This window comes from Carassius auratus, chromosome 14 (assembly GCF_003368295.1).
Source record: "Carassius auratus strain Wakin chromosome 14, ASM336829v1, whole genome shotgun sequence".
Taxonomy (NCBI): domain Eukaryota; kingdom Metazoa; phylum Chordata; class Actinopteri; order Cypriniformes; family Cyprinidae; genus Carassius; species Carassius auratus.
The window spans coordinates 20266953-20288074 of NC_039256.1; the positions used below are offsets into that span (position 1 = coordinate 20266953).

Sequence of the window (21122 nt, forward strand, 5' to 3'; positions counted from 1 at the left end):
AGATGGTCTTGACAGTTGCATTACAGGGCTCCTGTCTTATGTCTGAGTCTGAAAGAGAGAGAGAGAGAGAGAGAGAGAGAGAGAGAGAGAGAGAGAGAGAGAGAAAGAGAGAGATTACATAACCTGAAGTCTGCTTTATGAGAACTGAGAGAGGCGTGATGTTCCAGACTGCAGATGCTGAGCTCCAACATCAGAAGGACCACTAGTGAGCTCTCAGTCACATCCAAACCTGGCTTTCACTGCTTATTTCAGATATATGTGATGTGTGTTATCAGCAGAGATCTCTTCTCGAACAGAGCTCATTTTCTTGGTAATACTGAGTCACTCCCACACAATTACACAGAGTTCTGATCAATTTGCATGGTCTGTATTCAAGGAAATATCCATTTTGGCTACCCACCTTATATTTTGATGCAAAAGTAAGCTATTTCCTGGGAATGTGCAAGATATCAGATTCATTAGCTGATAATATAAAGAACTAGAATAATAACAATGTGCAGTAAATAGAAAAAGTATTTAAACGACAAATCAGTGCACTTACGATTAATAATTATTCAAAATAATAACACTTTATAGTAAGGTTCCATTTGTTTACTTTTGTAAAAAACTACAGTACAGTATTTTGAAAATTGTTGGTAAGCAAAAAGTTGCTGGTAGCTATTGAGTTCCACAGTATGGAGAAAAGTCAATGGAAATCAATGGAGAAAAGAAACTGTTTGGTTACCAACAATTTTCAAAATACTGTATCTTTTTTACAAAAGTAAACAAATCAACTATCAACGATCCCTTTAATGTTAGTTAACTAATTAACTAATGTTAAGTAATGAGACCTAATTGTAAAGTGTTACGAAATATTATGATGACAAATATGCAATATCAAGCAGCATAATGGACTGTTTTTTGTAGAATAACACAATAATAAAAAAAATTGTAAGAGGTATGTAAATTTACTTTATGGGTGCAATATGGGTGCACAGTATTTATATACCAATCACATCAGTCATCATAAACACAGAACGCTTTTGAGAACTGAGAAACAACATCAACAGCATTTCCATTAGCAAGATTCAGTATTGTACGATTACAAATTATTCCATGCACAGATTTCTCAGCATGGTTAGCTAACCAAACAGAAGTGCCATGATGGTGGTACAGCTTTAGGGTAGTGGCAGATCATGAATCCTCACTTGTCAGTTGCTAGTGTAACTCTGGTGTTACTAGGTACTGTAGCTATCTTAACTAGCTGATATGTGACCCTGGACCACAAAACCAATCAAATCATTAAAACAAATCATACATTTAAAAAAAAATGAGATTTATACATCAATAATAAATAAATAAATAAAGTTTTCCATTGATGTATAGTTTGTTAGGATTTGACAATATTTGGCCGAGATACAACTATTTAAAAATCTTGAATCTGAGATAAAAATAAATAAATATATATATTATCCTAAATATTGAGAAATAACTTCCTTTAAATTGAGCAAATGAAGTCCTTAGCAATGCATAGTTTTGGTATATTTACGGTGGGAAATTTTCAAAATATCTTCATGGAACATGAGCTTTACTTAATATCCTAATGATTTTTGGAATAAAATTTTTTTTGGATTATTTTGATCCATACAATGTATTGTTGGCTATTGCTACACATGCCACTTATGACAGGTTTTGATGTCCAGAGTCACATATTTGGCTAACAGAAGAACATAACAGAAGAACAATAAGTGATCTATTAGATTTGTAATTCTTAAAAAAAAAACAACAACAACAACATGCAACTGTGTCAAACATGCCGGATCATTACAGATCCAGCTACAATAACCATTCAGTCTGAAGATGATCTCTTGTCACACAGTTGTCTACTTCCTGTCTGTAAGCCACTGCTGTTGCAGCCTGCACACTTGTAGCTCCAGAGAGCAGGAGGTGGAGCCTGCAGAGTTAACTCTCATCTCAGGCTCCGGTTAAACTGAAAGTGACACTGGTGAAATTAAGACAATCGACTGCCAGGTGAGGCCAGTGGCCTTGTCCACAGCATTTACTTGTGAATCTTGGACAGACTAATTCATATGCACTCCCTCCTTCTTCAAGCAGCACTCTCACACACACAAACAATCTCACGCACACTTACATGTCATGTTGTAAAACTCCAGGCATTAACAAAAGCCATGGCTGTTTTTGTATTGCTTGTTCCTGAAAAGCGCTCATCTGAGACCTGTCAATGTAATCATCTGACTGCAGCATAGCAATGCAAAATCTTTAGAACAGTTTTTTTTACCATTCCTGCCTAGTTTTGTTTTCTTTCTAAATTTATCGGCGGATGGTGACCTAGGAGTCAGCGCTGTCGTGGTGACGCTGATGGATTTATGCAAATGTCAAGGCTAGCTTTGTGCTGTGGCTGTAGCCTTTTGGAAAGCATGTCTCCAGGGAGGGAGACTGGGACTTGGAATGCAGTTGTTTCATCTTCAAAGGCTCTCCTGAAAATAAGCAGACACACTAAATCACCTGCTGGCTTTATTTATTTATATGGTGATGTGCAGAACAGGAGAGTACAGCTGAGGGCTCGTGAGAAAAGAGAGACATAAAATGGTCATTTTTATGATACGGCCTCTGAATGTAACATTGAAGACTGGAGCAATGATGCTGAAAACTTTACAGTTATTTTAAATTTAACCATTTTTTCTGTAGTTCATGTGAGTAAACTAAAGTCTAAAATCTTACCAAACTAATTTTTTAACAATAGTGTATTTTCTATATACAAACCTGATTCCAAAAAAGTTGGGACACTGTACAAATTGTGAGTAAAAAAGGAATGGAATAATTTACAAATCTCATAAACTTATATTTTATTCCCAATAGAATATAGATAGCAAATCAAATGTTGGAAGGGAGACATTTTGTCAGCAGCCATATCACCCTGGAGCCCAAAACCGGGTTCCCACTGAAGCTAAGCAGGGCTGAGCCTGGTCTGTACCTGGATGGGAGACCTCCTGAGAAAACTAGGTTGCTGCTGGAAGAGGTGCTAGTGAGGCCAGCAGGGAGTGCTCACCCTGTGGTCTGTGTGGGTCCTAGCGCCCCAGTGTAGTGATGAGGACACTATACTGTCAACAAGCACCGTCCTTCGGATGAAACGTTAAACCGAGGTCCTGACTCTCTGTGGTCATTAAAAAATCCCAGGATGTCTTTTGAAAAGAGTAGAAGTGTGACCTCGGCATCCTGGCTAAATTCGCCCTTTGTGCCTATGACCATCATGGCCTCCTAACAGTCCCCATATCTGCTGATTGGCTTCATCACTCTGTCTCCTCTCCATCAGTAAGCTGGTGTGTGGTGGGCGTTCTAGCGCACTATGGCTGCTGTCGCATCATCCAGGTGGATGCTGCACACTGGTTGTGGATGAGGAGATACCCCCTGACTATGTAAAGCGCTTTGAGTGCCTAGAAAAGCGCTATATAAATGTAATGAATTATTATTATTATTATTTTTTTTTTTTAAATGTCATTCCAAAAATTGGCTCATTTTGGATTTCATGAGAGCTATACATTGCAAAAAAGTTGGGACAGGTAGTAATAAGAGGCCGGAAAAGTTAAATGTACATATAAGGAACAGCTGGAGGGTCAATTTGCAACTTATTAGGTCAATTGGCAACATGATTGGGTATTTGCTAAACTTGAGCATCTTGTCTCCTCAGTTATAAAAAGAAGAGGGGATGCCACACAGTGGAAAACATGGCCTTGTCCCAACTATTTTGAGATAAGTTGATGCCATGAAATGTAAAATAAACTTATTTTTCCCTTAAAATTATACATTTTCTCAGTTTAAACATTTGATATGTCATCTAACAGTAACATATTTATAAATCAACTTTAGCGTTTAGCCTACATTATTACTGAATAAATGCTGTAATGAAATGGGCTGCCGTAAGCCATGGACAGCCAAGCATGTGCATAAGAGAAAGCTGCTTAAAATAAAACTGCTCACAAACTCCAACAGCACCAAAAAAAAAAGAAAACCCCTGCCACAGGCCATCACTTGGCACATTCCCAGCAGTCGAAAGGCTGATAGGCAGATGCATTATACACAGAGGGGTCACCGCTGTACCACAGATCTGAAAGTGTCCTGGTCCTGCTAAAACATTCTGCAGCTGTTATAAAGCTTCACTGGTTTTGAAAGTGTCATTTATTTTAGGACAACTTGAAAGATTCTTAAATTATACCTTGGAAAACAATAAAGATATGGTAATGTATAAATTGTTGTACCAGCTGTACCATCAATATCTGTGTTTGAGCGTCAGATGGATGGAATAAGGAACTGTCAGTTTCTATATCTCTATAGTCTTCTATATCTTGGTTACATTATGTAACAAACATTTCATTGAAGTCAACCTGTAGTCAGCTCACAATAACTGAAAATAGCCAGCTTTGATGTAAAAGTAAGTTTTTTTTTTCACTCTTTCAATAAAGCTAAAGTTGACAGTCAAACCCAGACATGGCAGTGCGCAGATGAAAAGAGAGGGGGGAAAAAAACCTACTTTAACACCAAAGAGCCTTCTTTAATCAAATCATTCTGCCAATCGAACTGCTTAATCTCTCCAAGACACAAAGGAGAAGATCCTGTAGGTATAAATATATCAGTCAGACAGATAAATGCAATTATAACTGATCTGACATGTTATGGATTTTTAGATCCCTTACAGTGACACGAGGAGGGATCCTGAGAGCTACACTGCCACCTCTTGGTCAAATGAAGTCTGCTCGACATGCTGATGTAAAGTAGACTGCTGGCCTGTTGTCAAACCAGAAGAGTCAACAATTAATAATGTGGCTATTATGATAAAAGAACAAGTAGTCAGGAAACAGGCCAGTGCACTCACATTTCGCTGCTGGTTATATATATGCTCTATATAATCGTGTATGTGACAAATAAAAATCTTTAATTTTAATTTACACAGAGATGGATTCGATGACTGGAAGGATGAAGTAAACATCTTTAGTGTGTGTGCATGTCTGTAGAGGTACATGGATTACATTCACCATCCATGAGCGTTGATCTCATTGATGATGGCAGATTGGAGAGTGTTGATATGGACATTTCGGAGGCTTTTAGATGCATTCTTTGAGATCAAGCAGAGAGCCAGTTCCCATCTGCCAGGACAAACAAGGTTTTTAATAGACAAGACTCTGGGGAAGCTGGACACTTAAGGGGATGAGAAAGCTGTCCTTTTAGGGCTAATTTTAAGAGTGCAACATAAGGTGCAAATTGATCCTCTCCACCTGTGATGCTAAAGATGAAGATAAAATAGGACAATTACATAAAATTAGAAACAGTGTTAAATGTGAAAATCTGATATGATGCGTTTAAAACCAGCAGTAGCCTTATATGAGTTAAACAAAGCTGCTGGAATTTGTACATAAATATGGAAAAAAACAAGTTACTAAAACTGATGAAGTACATAATCAGCTTTTAGCACAGCTTGTTGCTGTTAATCAGTAAACTTAAGTGTACACATACTGAACTATATAAATAACATGGACACAATAATATAAAGTGTTTGAATAGAACTGGTTGTTTCTGCAGGTAAAAGAGTGCATGGATGCATTCCACACAATCAATACCGTAATTGCAGCTTCACTTTTGTTCGCGTATGGTCACCACTGAAGTACTTAGGGTTGCTTTTATGGTTTGAAGGCTTTTTTAGCCATGGAAAATAACATTAGTGGGGCAGTGCTGCAGAAAGGCTGAATAGCAGCAGAGTAAGAGACATTCTGCACTACGGCAGGCCAGGACAGCAGGGGAACACAAGCATATAAATGGAGGCATGCAGCCATTGGCAGGGCGGCTCAGGGGAGATATTCTACACCAAATAGGTTTGGAAGAGTTCAGGTTTAAAAGAATAAGCAGAGGCAGTGCTCAGAAGAACACTGTAGCCTTAAATCTAGATGGTTTGGTTTATCCCCACAATAAATTCAATAGCAATAGTAATTTAATTAAATAATTAGACACATAAAGTTGCTTTATTTTAAATGTACATTTGTACTACTGTACAATTTATAAATAAATCATTATTATTGCTCTTCAATATATAACATTTGTAAAGATGATATTTTTTCTATTCACAATTTTAGCACATAAAAATAATATAAAAAAATAATTGCAATAAAAATATTAATATCTTAGTTAACAGCTCTACCAATAAATCAAAATTCCCCCAGAACTTTTTTGACCCCCAAAGAATGAATTGTGGCCCCATTCTTATAGGCATCCTTTGTGTGTGTGTGTGTAATTTATTACATCTGCAGTTTAACATCCCCATTGGCCTCCCTATAATCCATCTTACTTATATTAAAACCCCTCTTGAATTCTAGGTCCATACACTGCAGGTCTGTTATTAAACCAAATCAAAGCATCTCTTAAAATCCCTGATGACAACACTAACCTGCGCTGAAGCACTGCAGGCTAAAAACAGAGTCCTTATTGCTTTTTCTCTAAGCTTCTTAAATTGCAAGATCAACTTCAGCAGTCTAGGCCTTAAAACCACACAACAGTTTAGCAAACAGTGGTTTTAAAATCCACAAAACAAGATCTCATACCAAGACTAGACACGTCTCAGACAAGCCTAACTGTCCTGTTAACTCTGATCAGCTTTAATAATCCCGATTCTGATCCCATCCCATTAGTGTACATTCAATTAAATCTGAGCGGGTGTGCTCCCTGATATGTGTGAAAGCCCAGAGGCTTACGTAGGGGTAATTAATAAGAGTGCATGAGATTAACCGAGTCCCCTCCTCACTGAGACCAGCACTGCTGCTGCTTTATTATACCACTAAACACATGCTCAGATTCAGATGAACACTGATGGAGAACACGCTGTTAATTCCAAAGAAATGTTTGCATTGAAGTCTGTGGAAAGGATCTACATCATACAACTAACTATTCACTGAACTTATTTCATCTAAATGTAATATAGTGCCATAAGGGAAGAGCTTCGGTAGATCAGAGGCTGTGTGTGCATTCAGATCTGTACTTGGGTCTGAACATTATAGATGTCTCACAGAACATATTCTTCAAAGCGGAATCAAATACCCTTGATAAGAACATAAATATGTGTCTGAGAAGCTGCGTGCACTTGCATTACACTTGTGCAGACAGGCCGTGATTCACAATCTACTGCCGTCATGACTACTGAAAATGCAGGACTGAAGCGAAACGCACAAGAAAACAAGAACACAACTAGAACACTGATATGTTCCCTCTTAGGACAAATAAAACAGGTCTGCATACAAGCATTTTGTACAAAATGTGTGGCTAATGCTAACTGCAAATTGCAATTTTCAAATAATCCTGTTGAAATCCAACACAATTTAAATGGTTAATTTGAAAATCTCATACTTTTCTTTTAATAGAAAATTTCTGTGTGGTTCTTTTGATTTGCATTTCCTCATAGAAATTGCATTAGCAATACATTAACATTCCTTTAGAAGTTTTCAGCATTCCATCCATCTTTTGAATAATGACCTCAGAACAAGGTGATTTTCTGAAGTCAGCTCAGAGCTGTCTCTATGACTGTCAGTACTCATTAACAGAAAGCATAAGTTTGACCTTACGCAATCTTCAGAGATGGTCCTCAATGCAAGACACAAGATCCAGGGGGTGTGGTTGGATCCAGATCCAACTCCTCTCACCTTACATACACCTTAACCTACCCGTCTCCATCCCCTGATCCCTAAACCCACCCCTGTCCACCCATAAAGCTACCAATCTCCACCCTCTAGATGTGGATCCAACCATGCCCCCTGGATCTTGTGTTCTGCAGTGAGGGGCTACTGAATCTTCAACGTTCAAGGAGTAAATCTTGGGAAAGAAGTGTTCTCTTGGCGCCCTCCAGTGTTCATCCGTGAGGGGACATTAAGTCAATAGTCACTGTACCATTAAAATATAAAGTTCTGCATTTTAGCTAATTATCACATTTTCATGTTTGAATGATTGCCATATTATTGTATGTATATATTATTTTTTTGGTTATATGAATTACTGATTAACTTAGGATTTTGCGCTGTTCATCAGTGGGATGACATAAAGACAACAGTATATGTGCAACACATACATTCATACATACATGAAAAGGAAAGTTCAAAATTTTAACTAATCATCAAATTTTATTTGCATGCCTTAAAACTCTACTAATTTAGTGGTAGTTTGACATATATAGCAATGCAATAGGCCTGTTTTTAATACGAATTCACTGATATGAATATTTTATATGAATACATATTTTATTTGATTATCTTCAGACAGTTAATGTTGTTTTTTTTTGGTGCTGGAACAAGGCTTTGTAAGATTCCCAGAAATATTTCTGTGCACATAATAAAAACTTAATTTTAAAAAAAAATAATTTATTTGATTTACTAACAATTTTTTATGTGCTACACATAAAAAAATAAGTGTGTGTGTGTTTATTTGTGAACTTAATAGGCTTTGGGGTAAACTTGACTTGTATTTAAAGAACTATTATGACCTTTGCAATTTTGGACCGCTAAAAGCTACTTGTGTGTATTTTTCTCCAAAATATAACATGGCAACAAAAACTACTACATCACGTTCCTAAATGTCTGTTAACAAATTGTTCTGCAGATGTCAAGAAATTTTTGTGATAGACAATGAACTGAGATTCAATGTCAATATTTTGTGGCTTTACAGTTGCAAAAAAAAACAGATGTAAAAGTATGGTCAGAAAATATGGATAAGTAAAATGTTCCATTTAGGCACAATATGTCATATCTTTGTTGGTTTGCTCAACTAAACAGGAGTATAAACGGAATCATTCGACCTGACACCCTCCATGTGGACGTTGACACAAACAAGGGGAGATGTCTTTGAATTAGGACACATCTTATGAGCTGGAGGTTCATCATGAGATGAATAAATGGAGTAAATGAATCCAGGTGACCATCTGCTTAGAGCTCGGAGCTCACCGGAGTAAACATACTCCAGAGGTGCCAGGAGGTTTTGTCATCTTTAACTGAAAATGAGCTCTGAGTTTAGAGGAAAAAAGTGTGTCTGTCACTCCTCTGCACTCCTGATGAGAGTAAGACAGCTAAAGGGCTCGAACGAAGGCTCTCATTGTCAAAGTCGCCTGAAACCTGTGCTGGTTTCCACTCCCTCTTACATCTCTCCCTCCACTCCTCACAGCGCTCCTGACATGCATGAACAGGCACAAAACACAGTAACAAGTTTGTCTCATGTCAGCTTTGAATAAACAGTGCGATAACTTCTTTCCTTCTATATCAGCCTCTCTCATTCTCTCCCTCCTGCTCTCTCATTTTGCTCACTCTGGGACCCCATGCTGATTGATAGCAGCCTTAAAACGTTGCATGTTCAAATAGACTAAGCTCTGAAAGCCTCGTGTGCAGAGTGGAAACGGGGAACAAAGCACCTCCACCTCCTCTCTAACCTGTCAGATTTCAAATCAGGCTCTTATCCTGAGCGAAGAAGGGCATTCGATTTGAATAATAGCTCTGTCTCCACATTAAACTTTTCTTCTTAAAATACGGTAACGTGTACGCTTGGAGATGGTGCGTCACATGGTGCCGACTTATAATGATAAATGTAACCTGTTGTTTTCTCACTACAAACTGTTTATAGAAACACGGGTTCACTTAGCATGCTTTTATTCCGGGCCCAATGCAGAATAAAATGTCACTAGAGTTAATAACATTTAATTTAAGCAGGAATGTGATTTATATTTAGAAATTTTACCCCCTGTTGGAGTGTTTCAGTTGATGGAGATGTAAACCTTCAGTGTGTCGCTGTCTAACCGTGATGATTCTTGAACATTCCTGCTGGAGTCGGTGTTAAAAGGTTTTAAAGTTTTATGCAAAAAAATTTAATAAAAATAATAATAATAAATAAACTGTGAAATATTAAATTAATTTGTACTCAAACAAGCTGAAGATTTTCTCTTAGAAAAAAATTAATTTTATGCTCCATATTGACAATCATGACATCGCCATTTTGAGATCACATGACCATCCATGTCATACAAGTGATTGAGTTAATAATAACAACTAAAATGATAGCCAGTGCTCAGGGAGCATCTTATAAGGTGAACCAGAACCAGAACCAAAAAATGAACTATACATAACTAAATGTAAACAAAAACTCAATCATTTTAAACAATAAATAAGCGAAGCAGCAACAGCTTGTTAATATTCTGATGCACTCAATTATAACCCATGATACTGTTGTAATGAAATACGTGTGCGATTACAATGACACCTGTACAATTATTATGACTACAAAATACTGTATTTTAAGCCAACCTAAAAGACAGAAACACTCAGTAGGCCTGACCCAAATTCACATGACTTAAGGGTACGAGAGACACGTCAATCCATTTTCATGTCAGTTTGTCACTGCCTACATTATGGATAAAACAAGCTGCCAAATCATCACAGTCAGTGAACAAATCCTTCACTCAAACACTTTCATGTTCTTAACAGCATTGTAATGAAGCGATCAGTATTTAATCTTCTTGTGAAGATACATAAAATAACCGATAAACTTTGTGAATTCTGAACACATTTACATTTCAGTGTAAGAACAAAAATTGTCATCTTTAAAGTGAAAACAAGGAAAAAACCACAGGAGAGTGATTCGACAAGACACATTTCTACCATTACTAGTACAAACCAAAAGAGGGCGCAACTAGCCACTGAGAAACAGCACTACTTGTCAGTCAGTCCACTCTTAAGGCTCTTCTCTTCTCTGAAGTACAGCAGCCATGAGTGCAGAGACACTGAGGCCACGTCGCTCCCACAAGCACGTCCTGGGTCATGGGACAATAGCACATGCTTGTTCTCTGCAGGGTTCCCTGTGTTCCTAGCAAACTTTGACCCCTCGCGTCTGTCTGGTGCACTACCAACACCTGCGCTTTGAGACTTCCTCCACATCTTAACATGTGGCTGATGTGAAACTGCTCTAATGCACTTTTGCTGTGGATACAAGCATTAAACAAACTTTGGATTCCCAAAGGAATGCATTCAAGAAAACAAAAATGCTTGCCTAGGGATATCACTGAATGAGAATAAGGAATCAAATTAATCAAATTACACAAAAGCAATGCTTGTCAACCACAATGTGCATTTTCAATTAGATGACGATCAAACAAAAACGTGACTTTTTTCTAGTTTCTTTTCTTAACTATTTGAGGTTTCATTTATATCCACTGATGTTATTATCATTCTATCCTTCAACTGTTAAAACAATGCTCAGCTGAACCTTTAATTATGAAGGCTATGTTTACCTAAATGACTAGTGATATTGAGTCATTTTGCATTCATTTTCATCCTGAGAATTTGCACCTAGAATCTATTTGTGATGTATTTTGATTTCACAAACCCTGTAATCTACTTCTTCCTGGTGAGCGCACCAGATCAAAGAAGAAGCCAGGCACATCTCAGCACAGAATCACAGAAAAGCACAATCTATCAGCCAGATTAACACACATCATTTCCCAAATACATTATAGGGTGAAGATTATAACAGCACTAACCCCATACAGTGCCAGTGTCTCTAAGCAGTAGGTAAATATTATTCTGCCATCTTCACCATGTGAGAAATTAGTTCGAACAACTTTAATTTCTGGGCAAATTAAAGTGCGGCTGACTTACCTGTGTTTGTTTATATTGATTCAACACAACAACAACAGGTTGTGTTGAATCAAAGACAGTGAGATTACACGGTGTAATTGTGTAATCAATGCCAGAGAGTCAGTCACAACTAAAACTTTCACCTCAGACTCACAGACCTGTAAACAGATGCACTCGACAAGCGCTTCTGAGATGCACTGGAAACGTCAAGAGCATGTGTTTCAGTGAGCAGATAGCGGATATGCAGACTTTAAAGTTTGTTTGGATGATTTACGGCTCCGATAACAGCAGGGACATAATGACGATGAGATTGCACAGATGGATTCAGCACAGTTTACCCTGACGCCCGACCGAGGAGCTCTCCACAGGGCCGTATGGCTTCAGTCTGATTTATAGCAAGCTCTCAAAGGGAGTGGCACTCCATTTATTTTTGACTCTACTTTAAGATGTCTCTGTTCGGATTGGAACTCAGGTTTTTATACAGGAGCCTTCCACTACCTAGCATAAAATCTGTTTGAACAATTCAGATTCTGATTATTTAGCAATTCTCTTGATTATTTACATTTTCAACCTTATTTATAAATATATTTTCAGTTACACTTTAAGACTCTTTATTGGTATCTGTAGTTCCATGAGGAACCTTTCATATCCATGGAACCTTTCAATTCCACAAAAGTTTCTTTATAGTGGAAAAGGGTTCTTTAGATTATTCAAATGTTCCTCCCATGAGAAAAAATAACTGTTCTTTTGAGAACTGTTCAGTGGAATGTTTTCTGGGGAGCCAAAAACCTTCTATGGCACTGTGAAAACAATGTGAAAAAAATTTCAATTCTGTCATTATTTAGTCACCCTCATGTTGTTTCAAAAAAGACAAAAGAAGATATTTTGAAGAATGTCAACCAAATAGTTTTTTCCCCCAATGAATGAAAAAAAAAAGAAATGAAACATGTCTCAAAATACATTATTTTATGTTCCACAGAGGAAATGTCATATAGGTTTGAAACAACATGAAGGTAAGTAAATAATTATAGAATTTTCAATTTGGGTGAACTACTCCTTTAAGCATCTGTCAGAAGCTTTTACTCAAGCAGCTTGTAATTGTAACCTAATATTAAATGAAGATAAACTAACAATTCTGCGAAGGTTGCTAGAATCAGTTGTGCAGTTCACCTCTAACAGTTGATGTGTGGTACATATAGTTTGAGGTTATGTAATTATGCTCAGGTGAATAGTTTGAATAGTGAAAAGTGTGTTGCTATAAATAATGACACTCATAACAAGAAATGTTTATCTTGTTTGTTTTTACATCATTACTTAACTTTGTATTTCTCTACTCCTCTCTCTATCTCTCTGTAATTTACAGTATAATTGATGACTTTTGCGAACGCTTTAGACTGTGATTACAATTGTTTTGAGATTTCAAAATTAGTTTTTGCCTTTTTTGCAGTCTCTCTGCTCAGATCAAATGGGGGCATGTGTGGAATTCTCAGGCATGGAAAACTGGGGTTGCATAAATGTGGATTTTTAATCGCCTACCAGTGTTTATTTTTCTGTGCGTCTCTCTATTTGATGTGCCTTTCCCAGATGTGCGTAACGTCTTACTCGCTTTAAAGGCCCGGAGAGCAGCAGCAATTGAGAGCAACTTCTCGCTCCCTCCAACCCATGATTAAGAGTAATGGCGCTCTTTAAGATTTGCATGGTGATGTTAACCAAGCATGGTTGTTGAAATATAATTGACTTTTCTCATGGACTCCAAAGACAAACAAAGACCCTAAAGGGGGTCCAAAAGCGAGCGGCATTAAAAAAAAATGGGCTAAGCAAGCTCCTTCCACCCTGATGAATAAGCACTGGAATTTAGAGCTGGAGGCAATGTTCACTGTTTTCTTTTTCGCCTCTTTTCTCCCTTTTTAGCCTCACCCTTTGTGATCACAGCCACATTTATTAATGGTCACTAAGATGTCAGCCATAGCCTTTACACATCAGTCACCGAGGGCTGTCTTATTTATTTTTACCGTTGTTCTCGCCCCTTCTCGTCTTTGTTTTTTCTTCTTTTCTTGTGTCAGGTATTTAAGCAGGCTGTCAGTTTTATAGGCTCTGGTGAATGGGGTTGATAGGGGAGACTCTCAAAGGACTGCATGTGACCCATCTGCCCACAACACCCTTACACACACCCTCTCCCTTTTGTGCCCTTGTTTTTGTTTGTCTGGGAGAGCCGAGTGAAAGATAAACTTTACTAGGTAGGAGGTTACAGATCGCCGTTCCCTATAACAATGCAAGGTAGCTTAAAGTCCCTAAATGATTTTGAATTAGAAAGCTTAGTACACTTGGAGACCCAAGGGGTGGGGGACACCAATGCTAGGTAGGATACGTCATAGCATTTAACATGACAACTCGAAGTGATACTACCTTGACGTGACTGAAAGCTGAAATAGCTTGAACGCTCAGATTCTGTCAATCAACCGAGGAAACCTGTACGCTCTATGCTATTTTTCACTCCAGATGCACTGTGTCATGGTAAATGTCGCTGTGTACTACATGCGAGTCGGGTGGCCGATGTGGCGTTAGATGTGTGGAAGAGACAGGGGTTGTTGTGAAGTGCGTGAGCGATGGGGCTTTCACGCTTCAGCAGACATATTTGCTTAGAGCTGATTAACTGCACCCCAGAGAGGAAGAGCTGTAGTGCTCTGGCTACTAAGCTTCAGAGGGAGTGTGTGTTATACAACTTAGAATAACAATAGTAATTGTGTATAAATAGATATGTTAAAACGTATTTAGCTTTGATGAATCATTGCAGCTATTTAGACCAGACAAGTTAACTACAAACTACACTTTTTGACTCATGCATTATAACATTAGCAATGATGATCAGAGATTCCCAACTGGTGGCTCACAATTCTAATTGGTTCGCGGACAGGAAAAACAATGATGATGTTAATAAGTTAGGACACAAAATAAATCTCCTCATCAACAGGAAAGAGACTCAAATTGCATTCTGGGAATCCAACCCTTGCTCTACTGTTAGAGCTACAAGAACACCAAAAAGGGAGGAGCTTTAAAAATAGGAGAGGAAAGGTTTCTAACAGCTTTAGTGGATGTAAAAGGTTGCTGTCCAATCAACACACAGTATTTAGACACAGATCTATTTAATAGATGTAATACAATATAGGCTACTAAAAGAATATATATATATATATATATATATATATATATATATATATATATATATATACACACACACACACACACACACACACACACACACACACACACACACACACAAATAGTTTGATATCAGTAAGTTGGTGTTGTTGTTTTTCAAGAAAGAAAGAAATTGATCATTAAATTGATCAAAAGTGAAAGATGTTCCAAAATAAATGATGTTCTTTTAACCTTTCCATTCATCAGAATCATGAAAAACTATCAAGGTTCACACAAAAATATTACCCACCCAACTATTTTCAACATAAGATGATGATGATAATAATAGGATTTCTGAAGGATCATGTGACAATGAAGGCTGGAGTAATGGCTGCTGAAAATTCAGCGTTTCACATTTTGGTATCACAATGTTATCACATTTTCAAATATATTCAAATAGAAAGCCAGTTATTTAAATTTGTAATAATACTTCATAATACATCTACTTTTACTGTATTTTTGACCAAATAAATGCATCTTTGGTAAGTATAAGAGACGACTTATGAGTAAAATATTACTGACCACAAACTTTTATTTGTTTTAATATTCAGTCATCACTGTATGTCATGTTAATCACACAGACTGTATTGGTAGGCCACTTCGTGTTAATATATTTCGTATAATAAACAGTGCTGTTATTGTATCAGCTCGCAACTCATTATTAAAGTAAAATATGGATCCTGAAAACAAACCCAGCTCAGAATAACTTATCTAGATGAGAATAAGCATTCAGACCACTTTTCACCTACTCAACGCTCACCTAAACACTTAGAAAACTGCAAGGCAGTAAAATGACGGGGTTTTCCATCACTAGTGGTAACAGCACCTATGTCATTAAAGCAGTTTTACCCTGAGCGGCTAAAATCTTCCTGTGTGTAGAACAAAGCACAACTTGTATACGACAGCTTTTGCCAAAAGCACCTCCCACACAATGGCCCTGAGGAGGGACCCCCTGTAGCCGAGACCCCAGTGCCCAGACCACTCAGCTTCTTTTCCCGCAATTTTCCACACATGTGGCAGCCCCAGGCCCATGCGTAATAGTAACTTCATTAGATGCCTCTTTAACCTGGCCCTTCTCCCTCTCATTTTCTCAGAAGTACCTTTCACAGGTTGACGGGGTCAAGCAGGCGCAGGGTGTTTTGGCCTAGACCCCCAGGAATGATGGGCCATGATGAAGTGTGTAGTATGCTAAAATCTGAAGGACAGGGGCTCTTCAGGATCAGGATTGAACAGCACTGACATAAACACTATAATATAACACTAAAATACATGGTTTTTAATGCGACAAGTGAATTTAGGCATCACAAAATAATGTACCATGTCAAAACTTATATTTGAGATTTGCTCAAGATTGCAATTAACCTAACTAATTATTGTGTTAAAGAATTGCTTAAATATAGGTTTTAAAAATGCGCTTAACTGATATTGATAGTAATATATTGTGTATCCCTACTTTATATCTCACAATGTGTTATATTTCTCAACTGCAGCTTTGTTTCTCATAATCACAACTTTTCACAATGTGACTTCATACCTTGCAAAAGCAATTTCACTTCTCCGAAAGCCAACGGTAGAAGAAATGAAGTTGCAATTTGAGATACATTTTCTAAGAAATTATTCTCATTTTTTACTCTCAGGTGGAAATGGGCTTCCAAACAAGACAGATTTTTATAGACACTAAAATAGTTTCTGAAAATAGTTGGAAATTATCCTTGCTGGGGCAGAAATAATCTAGCTTATGATTCATCAAATAACTCCATAGCACTTGTATATCGTCAATAAACAGGAGCAGCATGTGTTTAATATCAACGGAGGAGTTAAACAAAATTAAACCAAGGTGATGCCATACTACTCATAAATGTTACACATAATTACTCATAGCATTACTCATAAATGTCATTACAACTGCCAGCAGAGAGATAATACTGCACTTACAGCCTGACATCTTTCAAAAAAATTCCAATCTATCACAAGCAACGTCTTTAGTGCCATAAAATGTGTCTTTAAAAGGAAGCTTTTGGCTGTATGATTCCTTTTGTGCCAGGCAGTGAGCCAAGCATACAAAGTAGTGGATGAAACATGTTTATTTGTAATCCGTAGTAAACCTTAGAGTGTGTAGTTTAAAAATTCATGCTGCGATCCTTGTTGCTGATGAGCGGTGTGCATGTATTACTGCATTTGGCCTCAGCACAGAACAGAATGTGTGTCTACTACTGAATAATGGCTGCGAGTCCACTATGACACTGAGACGCTAATGAGCACGTAGCTTCAGGCGTAGTTAGAAACACTGTCTGCCACTGAGAAAGTCATACAAATCCCAGCAGTAAAACGAAACAGCTGCATCATATCAGAGCGTTTAGCAGAGCCCGCAAGTGTATTGCATTGAGAGGAGCATCTGTTAAACTGTGCTATTAGCAACTGCTCCTAACAGAGCTGTAGATCAATAAACCGCAAGTACAAGCACAACATTTAATAGGCAATATTTTAGCGGTTGTAGGGAGCGTGACCTGCCAAACTCACATCCCGAATGAAGAGCTCTCCTCTCGACACACCCAAACGCTCCACCACTTTCCTTTTGGAGCATCTATCTGTGAAGTTCCCCAAGCGTAGGCGCCCTTGCAGACCCTTCAATGATGCCAACGTCAAAGAGGGGCTTGTCATTACCTCCCCTCATTCACATTTGTCCACTCAAACGTGGCAGAGGAAAAAAGGCACAGATGTTAATCTCTCTCTTATCCCCTCCTTTTTATTAAGGGAGATTAAAAAGAATAGAGTGCAATTTGGACGAAGGCCAAGGCAGACTAGTTGTGCAAAGTATTTCTGGATTATTTCCACTTAGTACAGGCGGGGGCTGAAAGGACGGCTGTCTTGTTAGCTGGTGTGCCATTGAAGACTTCACAAGCCAGTTGGTCAACCGGAATCACAATAAACGCTGCTTGTGCCATCACAAAATTCCCATGGAGGCTGACTGGTGCAAATGCACGGCTCGAGTTAAATATGATGATGAGAGATGAAAAGTTGGGGTAACAACTTCTTCCGAGCGTTTGGTTGCTAGAGACCTCAATCCCGCCCGCCTTTCATGTTTTTGGTTAAAAGGAGTAGAAGTGGAAGCGTAGCGAGGCTAAAAAGGACCGCTTCTATTTGTTAATCTCTTTCTCTGTCTTTTCATATGGCCAGACCTTCCTTTTTTTGATTCCTTTCACCTCAAAAGAAAGAGAAAAAAGTTAGTCAGTCCCCTGTTCCTTTTGTTGTGCTCTTTCTTCTCCACACTCTTTATACTTTTATCCTAATCCCAACCATGCATGAGTGATCAGTTGTGTCCTGTTGTTTCACTGTTCTGCTAGTTTTCAATCGGTAGGGTTCCGTCTTTGTTCCCTTTCATCGAGAAAAACAGAGAAAGGTAAAGAGAGGGAAGGGTAATGAAACCTCCTCCACAGACTTACTCCTTTGTCTTCTTGATAAGGTTTATTTTTCTTTTTCTTTTAGAGACATAACGGACTGTAATTAGGAGAGATCGGTGCTGTGATGATGTGTTCTTTGCCAGCTCTCAGTCTTTGGAGAGTGCTAGAAATGCCTCATCAAAGTCGACTGATGAAGTCCAGCGGTCACAGAGCCGAAGCAGGTTTTGATGTATGAATTCGATATAAAGATCAGCAGATGTCAGGCCCTGTCCAAAGGCCGTACCTGACAGGTGAAGAATGCTCTCATCCAACATGAAGCAAATAGGCACGAGGACATCTAAAATTCTAGCTGAAACGTGAACAAGCTGCACCACGAGGGCCTGGGGGTTTGTTGGTAGCTGTTTGGATGTTTGGCTTCTGTTTTCCCAGCAGTCAAACAGGGGTTTTGATCCCCAGACACGTTGGGAATATATAGAAAGAACTGAATTCTAGCTACAGTATTTAATTTAAAAAGGATGTATATACATTGTCCTATGTGAAAAATGTGTGCTATTTTTGCTGTGGGCAAATAGGCATCAATGGCGTGACACTCTTGTTTTATTTTACTTATTTAAAAATGCACGTAACTAAATAGACATCAGTGTGGGGTAAGATTTTAATTTCTTAACTTAAAAAAAAAAAAATGACATTCTGTGATGTGATGCAAAAAATAAATTATACATTTGTGATGTCTGTTAAAAATACTTTATACCTTGAAAAAATATATGTAAAAACATACAAAATTTACAAATAATTATGGTATACGCTCACGTGTTCAAGTTTAAGGACTTAATTACTTGACAATTACACTAACTGCATTTTAAGATTCACTAAATTTAATGTAAACCACAACATGAATACAATAAGTACATTTTTAAAAACACGTGAGTTTTAAACTAGATTTTTTTGTTTATACGTTTTCCTTTTCTTTATAGTGACGCATTATATAACATTGACCCATATACCTCTGAATCCTGAGAAGTTTGTGCTTCATTTATTTCTTCTCTGTGCATGACTGTTATGAGATGCATAATAATTTGATTCTCTGCTTCTCTGCAGAGTAAAGGCTCTGGTCAGTGTGTCCTCTGTTCAAAGGGACAGTCATTGTTGCTGACTGATCCCTCCTCTCTTTGGTTGTCGGGCCTAATTAAAACTATTCTGGGGGCGTGGGGTGAGCCGAGGGGGAGGGGCCGGCCAGCACTCCACAGGAAATTATGATTGCAAATGTCTTCCTGTCAAGTCCTGCGCTTGGCACTAAAGTGAGGTGAGCCGGCAGCACCTGAAAGGGCTGGAATCCAAGCAGACATCCACATCATCCCAGTCCATAGTCCAGCGGGGTCGCACACAAGTGGCCTTTGTGGCCGGCGAAAAACGGGATTAAGGAGGGGTCTTCAAGAGAATTGATTTTCTGTGGAGAACAATGAGTGGGTGAGAGGAGCTGGGGCCAGAGCTCTGAATCACACAGCCTCAGTGCCCCATGAAAGACCAAAGCCGCACAACACTGAGATTAAAGCAATCAGGTTCTTTACCCCCTTACTGCTTCCCCGCTCTCCCCCCGCAGCCACATTACACACTCGGCTCACAATAAGGAGAAAAGGCCAAAAAGAAGAGGGATGAAACAGACTGTTTGCTTTTGCCTTCTCCTCCAGCCCTCCAAACGGCTGCACTGAACAGGGCTGGCGGATCTTGTTAAAGCAACAGCAAGGCATAAATGTAGCATCAGTGCTTCTGGACGTGGCGGCAAAGAGGGCATGGCTTTTTTGGGACGACACTGTCAGGGTTACGATGACGCGGTGTGGTGATGGGATCAAGGGTTACACATGAAAGAAGAGGGCTGCACGGGTGCAGCTGTGCGGACCATTGTGGTCAATAATTTGCATGCATTTAGTCCAAGCCCGAAAACATTGAGCTGGCTACTTTGAGAACACAAGCAAACCTTTATTGTATTAAATACACTACATTAAAACTCACAAATCTCATAATTGACTGTTAAAAGAGGAGTGAAAATGAAAATTCTCTCATCATTAGCAAAGTGAAATATTGTTCCAAACCTGTACAAACAATCTTTTTTTTTTGTGGTTTTTGTCTATATTATAAAAGTCAACGGGACCCAAAACTTTCCAAAAGTTACATCAAGGTAGCATGAAATTAATACATACAACTCAATGCATGCATATGGCATAACAAACCTCAAGTGTCAACTAACGTCAAACCTCAACGGTTCTCATATGCCTTTGAAACGGAGATAAATCCATATAACTCTACTGGTGATTTCAGCTGTTTTTGTCCATATAATGAAAATCAGCGGGAGCTAAAGTTCTAAAAGAACATGTTTGGAACAACATGAGGGTGATTTTTGGGTGAACTATCTTTTTAAGTGAGAAATACAAAAGGAAAAAAAAAAAAGCTAAAGTGCTGCAGGGACAGATTAGGACGTTCTTTCTTTGACCGGGTACAGGGTTAAGTGTGGACTCTTCCAGAAAGGAGTTTCTCTATCCAACCAGGGATCAGATACATAAGGTCGACGAGCACTAAGCCCCTCTGCCTATCCAGAATGAGGGTTGTGATCTCCCTTTGTGGCTCACTGGGAAGTGTTGGTGCACTTGCAGGCCCCGTTCCATCATTAAACAGATTGTGAGCAGGCTGCTGAAGGCCACAGCCAGGACTGGAGGAGCGGCAGCCACTTCATTAGGGGTATTATGAGGGAAAAAGGCTCTTCTTCTCTCTCTCCCATAGTCCAGAACGCTCAGGTTGGTTTAATCGTATAATTCTTTTCTAGTAAGGCTGTGGCACAGTAAGAGCACTTTAGATACATGACAACTCAGAGATATGAATTATA

General features: G+C 38.5%; 1 long non-coding RNA gene across 1 annotated transcript; it reads right to left on the reverse strand.

The window, feature by feature from the left end:
- Nucleotides 1-1622: 1622 nt before the first annotated feature.
- On the reverse strand, nucleotides 1623-5253 carry LOC113114501 (uncharacterized). Its single transcript, XR_003293750.1, has 4 exons — nucleotides 5031-5253; nucleotides 4692-4782; nucleotides 4529-4610; nucleotides 1623-2477 (listed from the first exon to the last, which is right to left on the reverse strand). It is a non-coding gene; the product is annotated as an uncharacterized LOC113114501 (long non-coding RNA).
- Between the last annotated feature and the right edge of the window lie 15869 nt (nucleotides 5254-21122).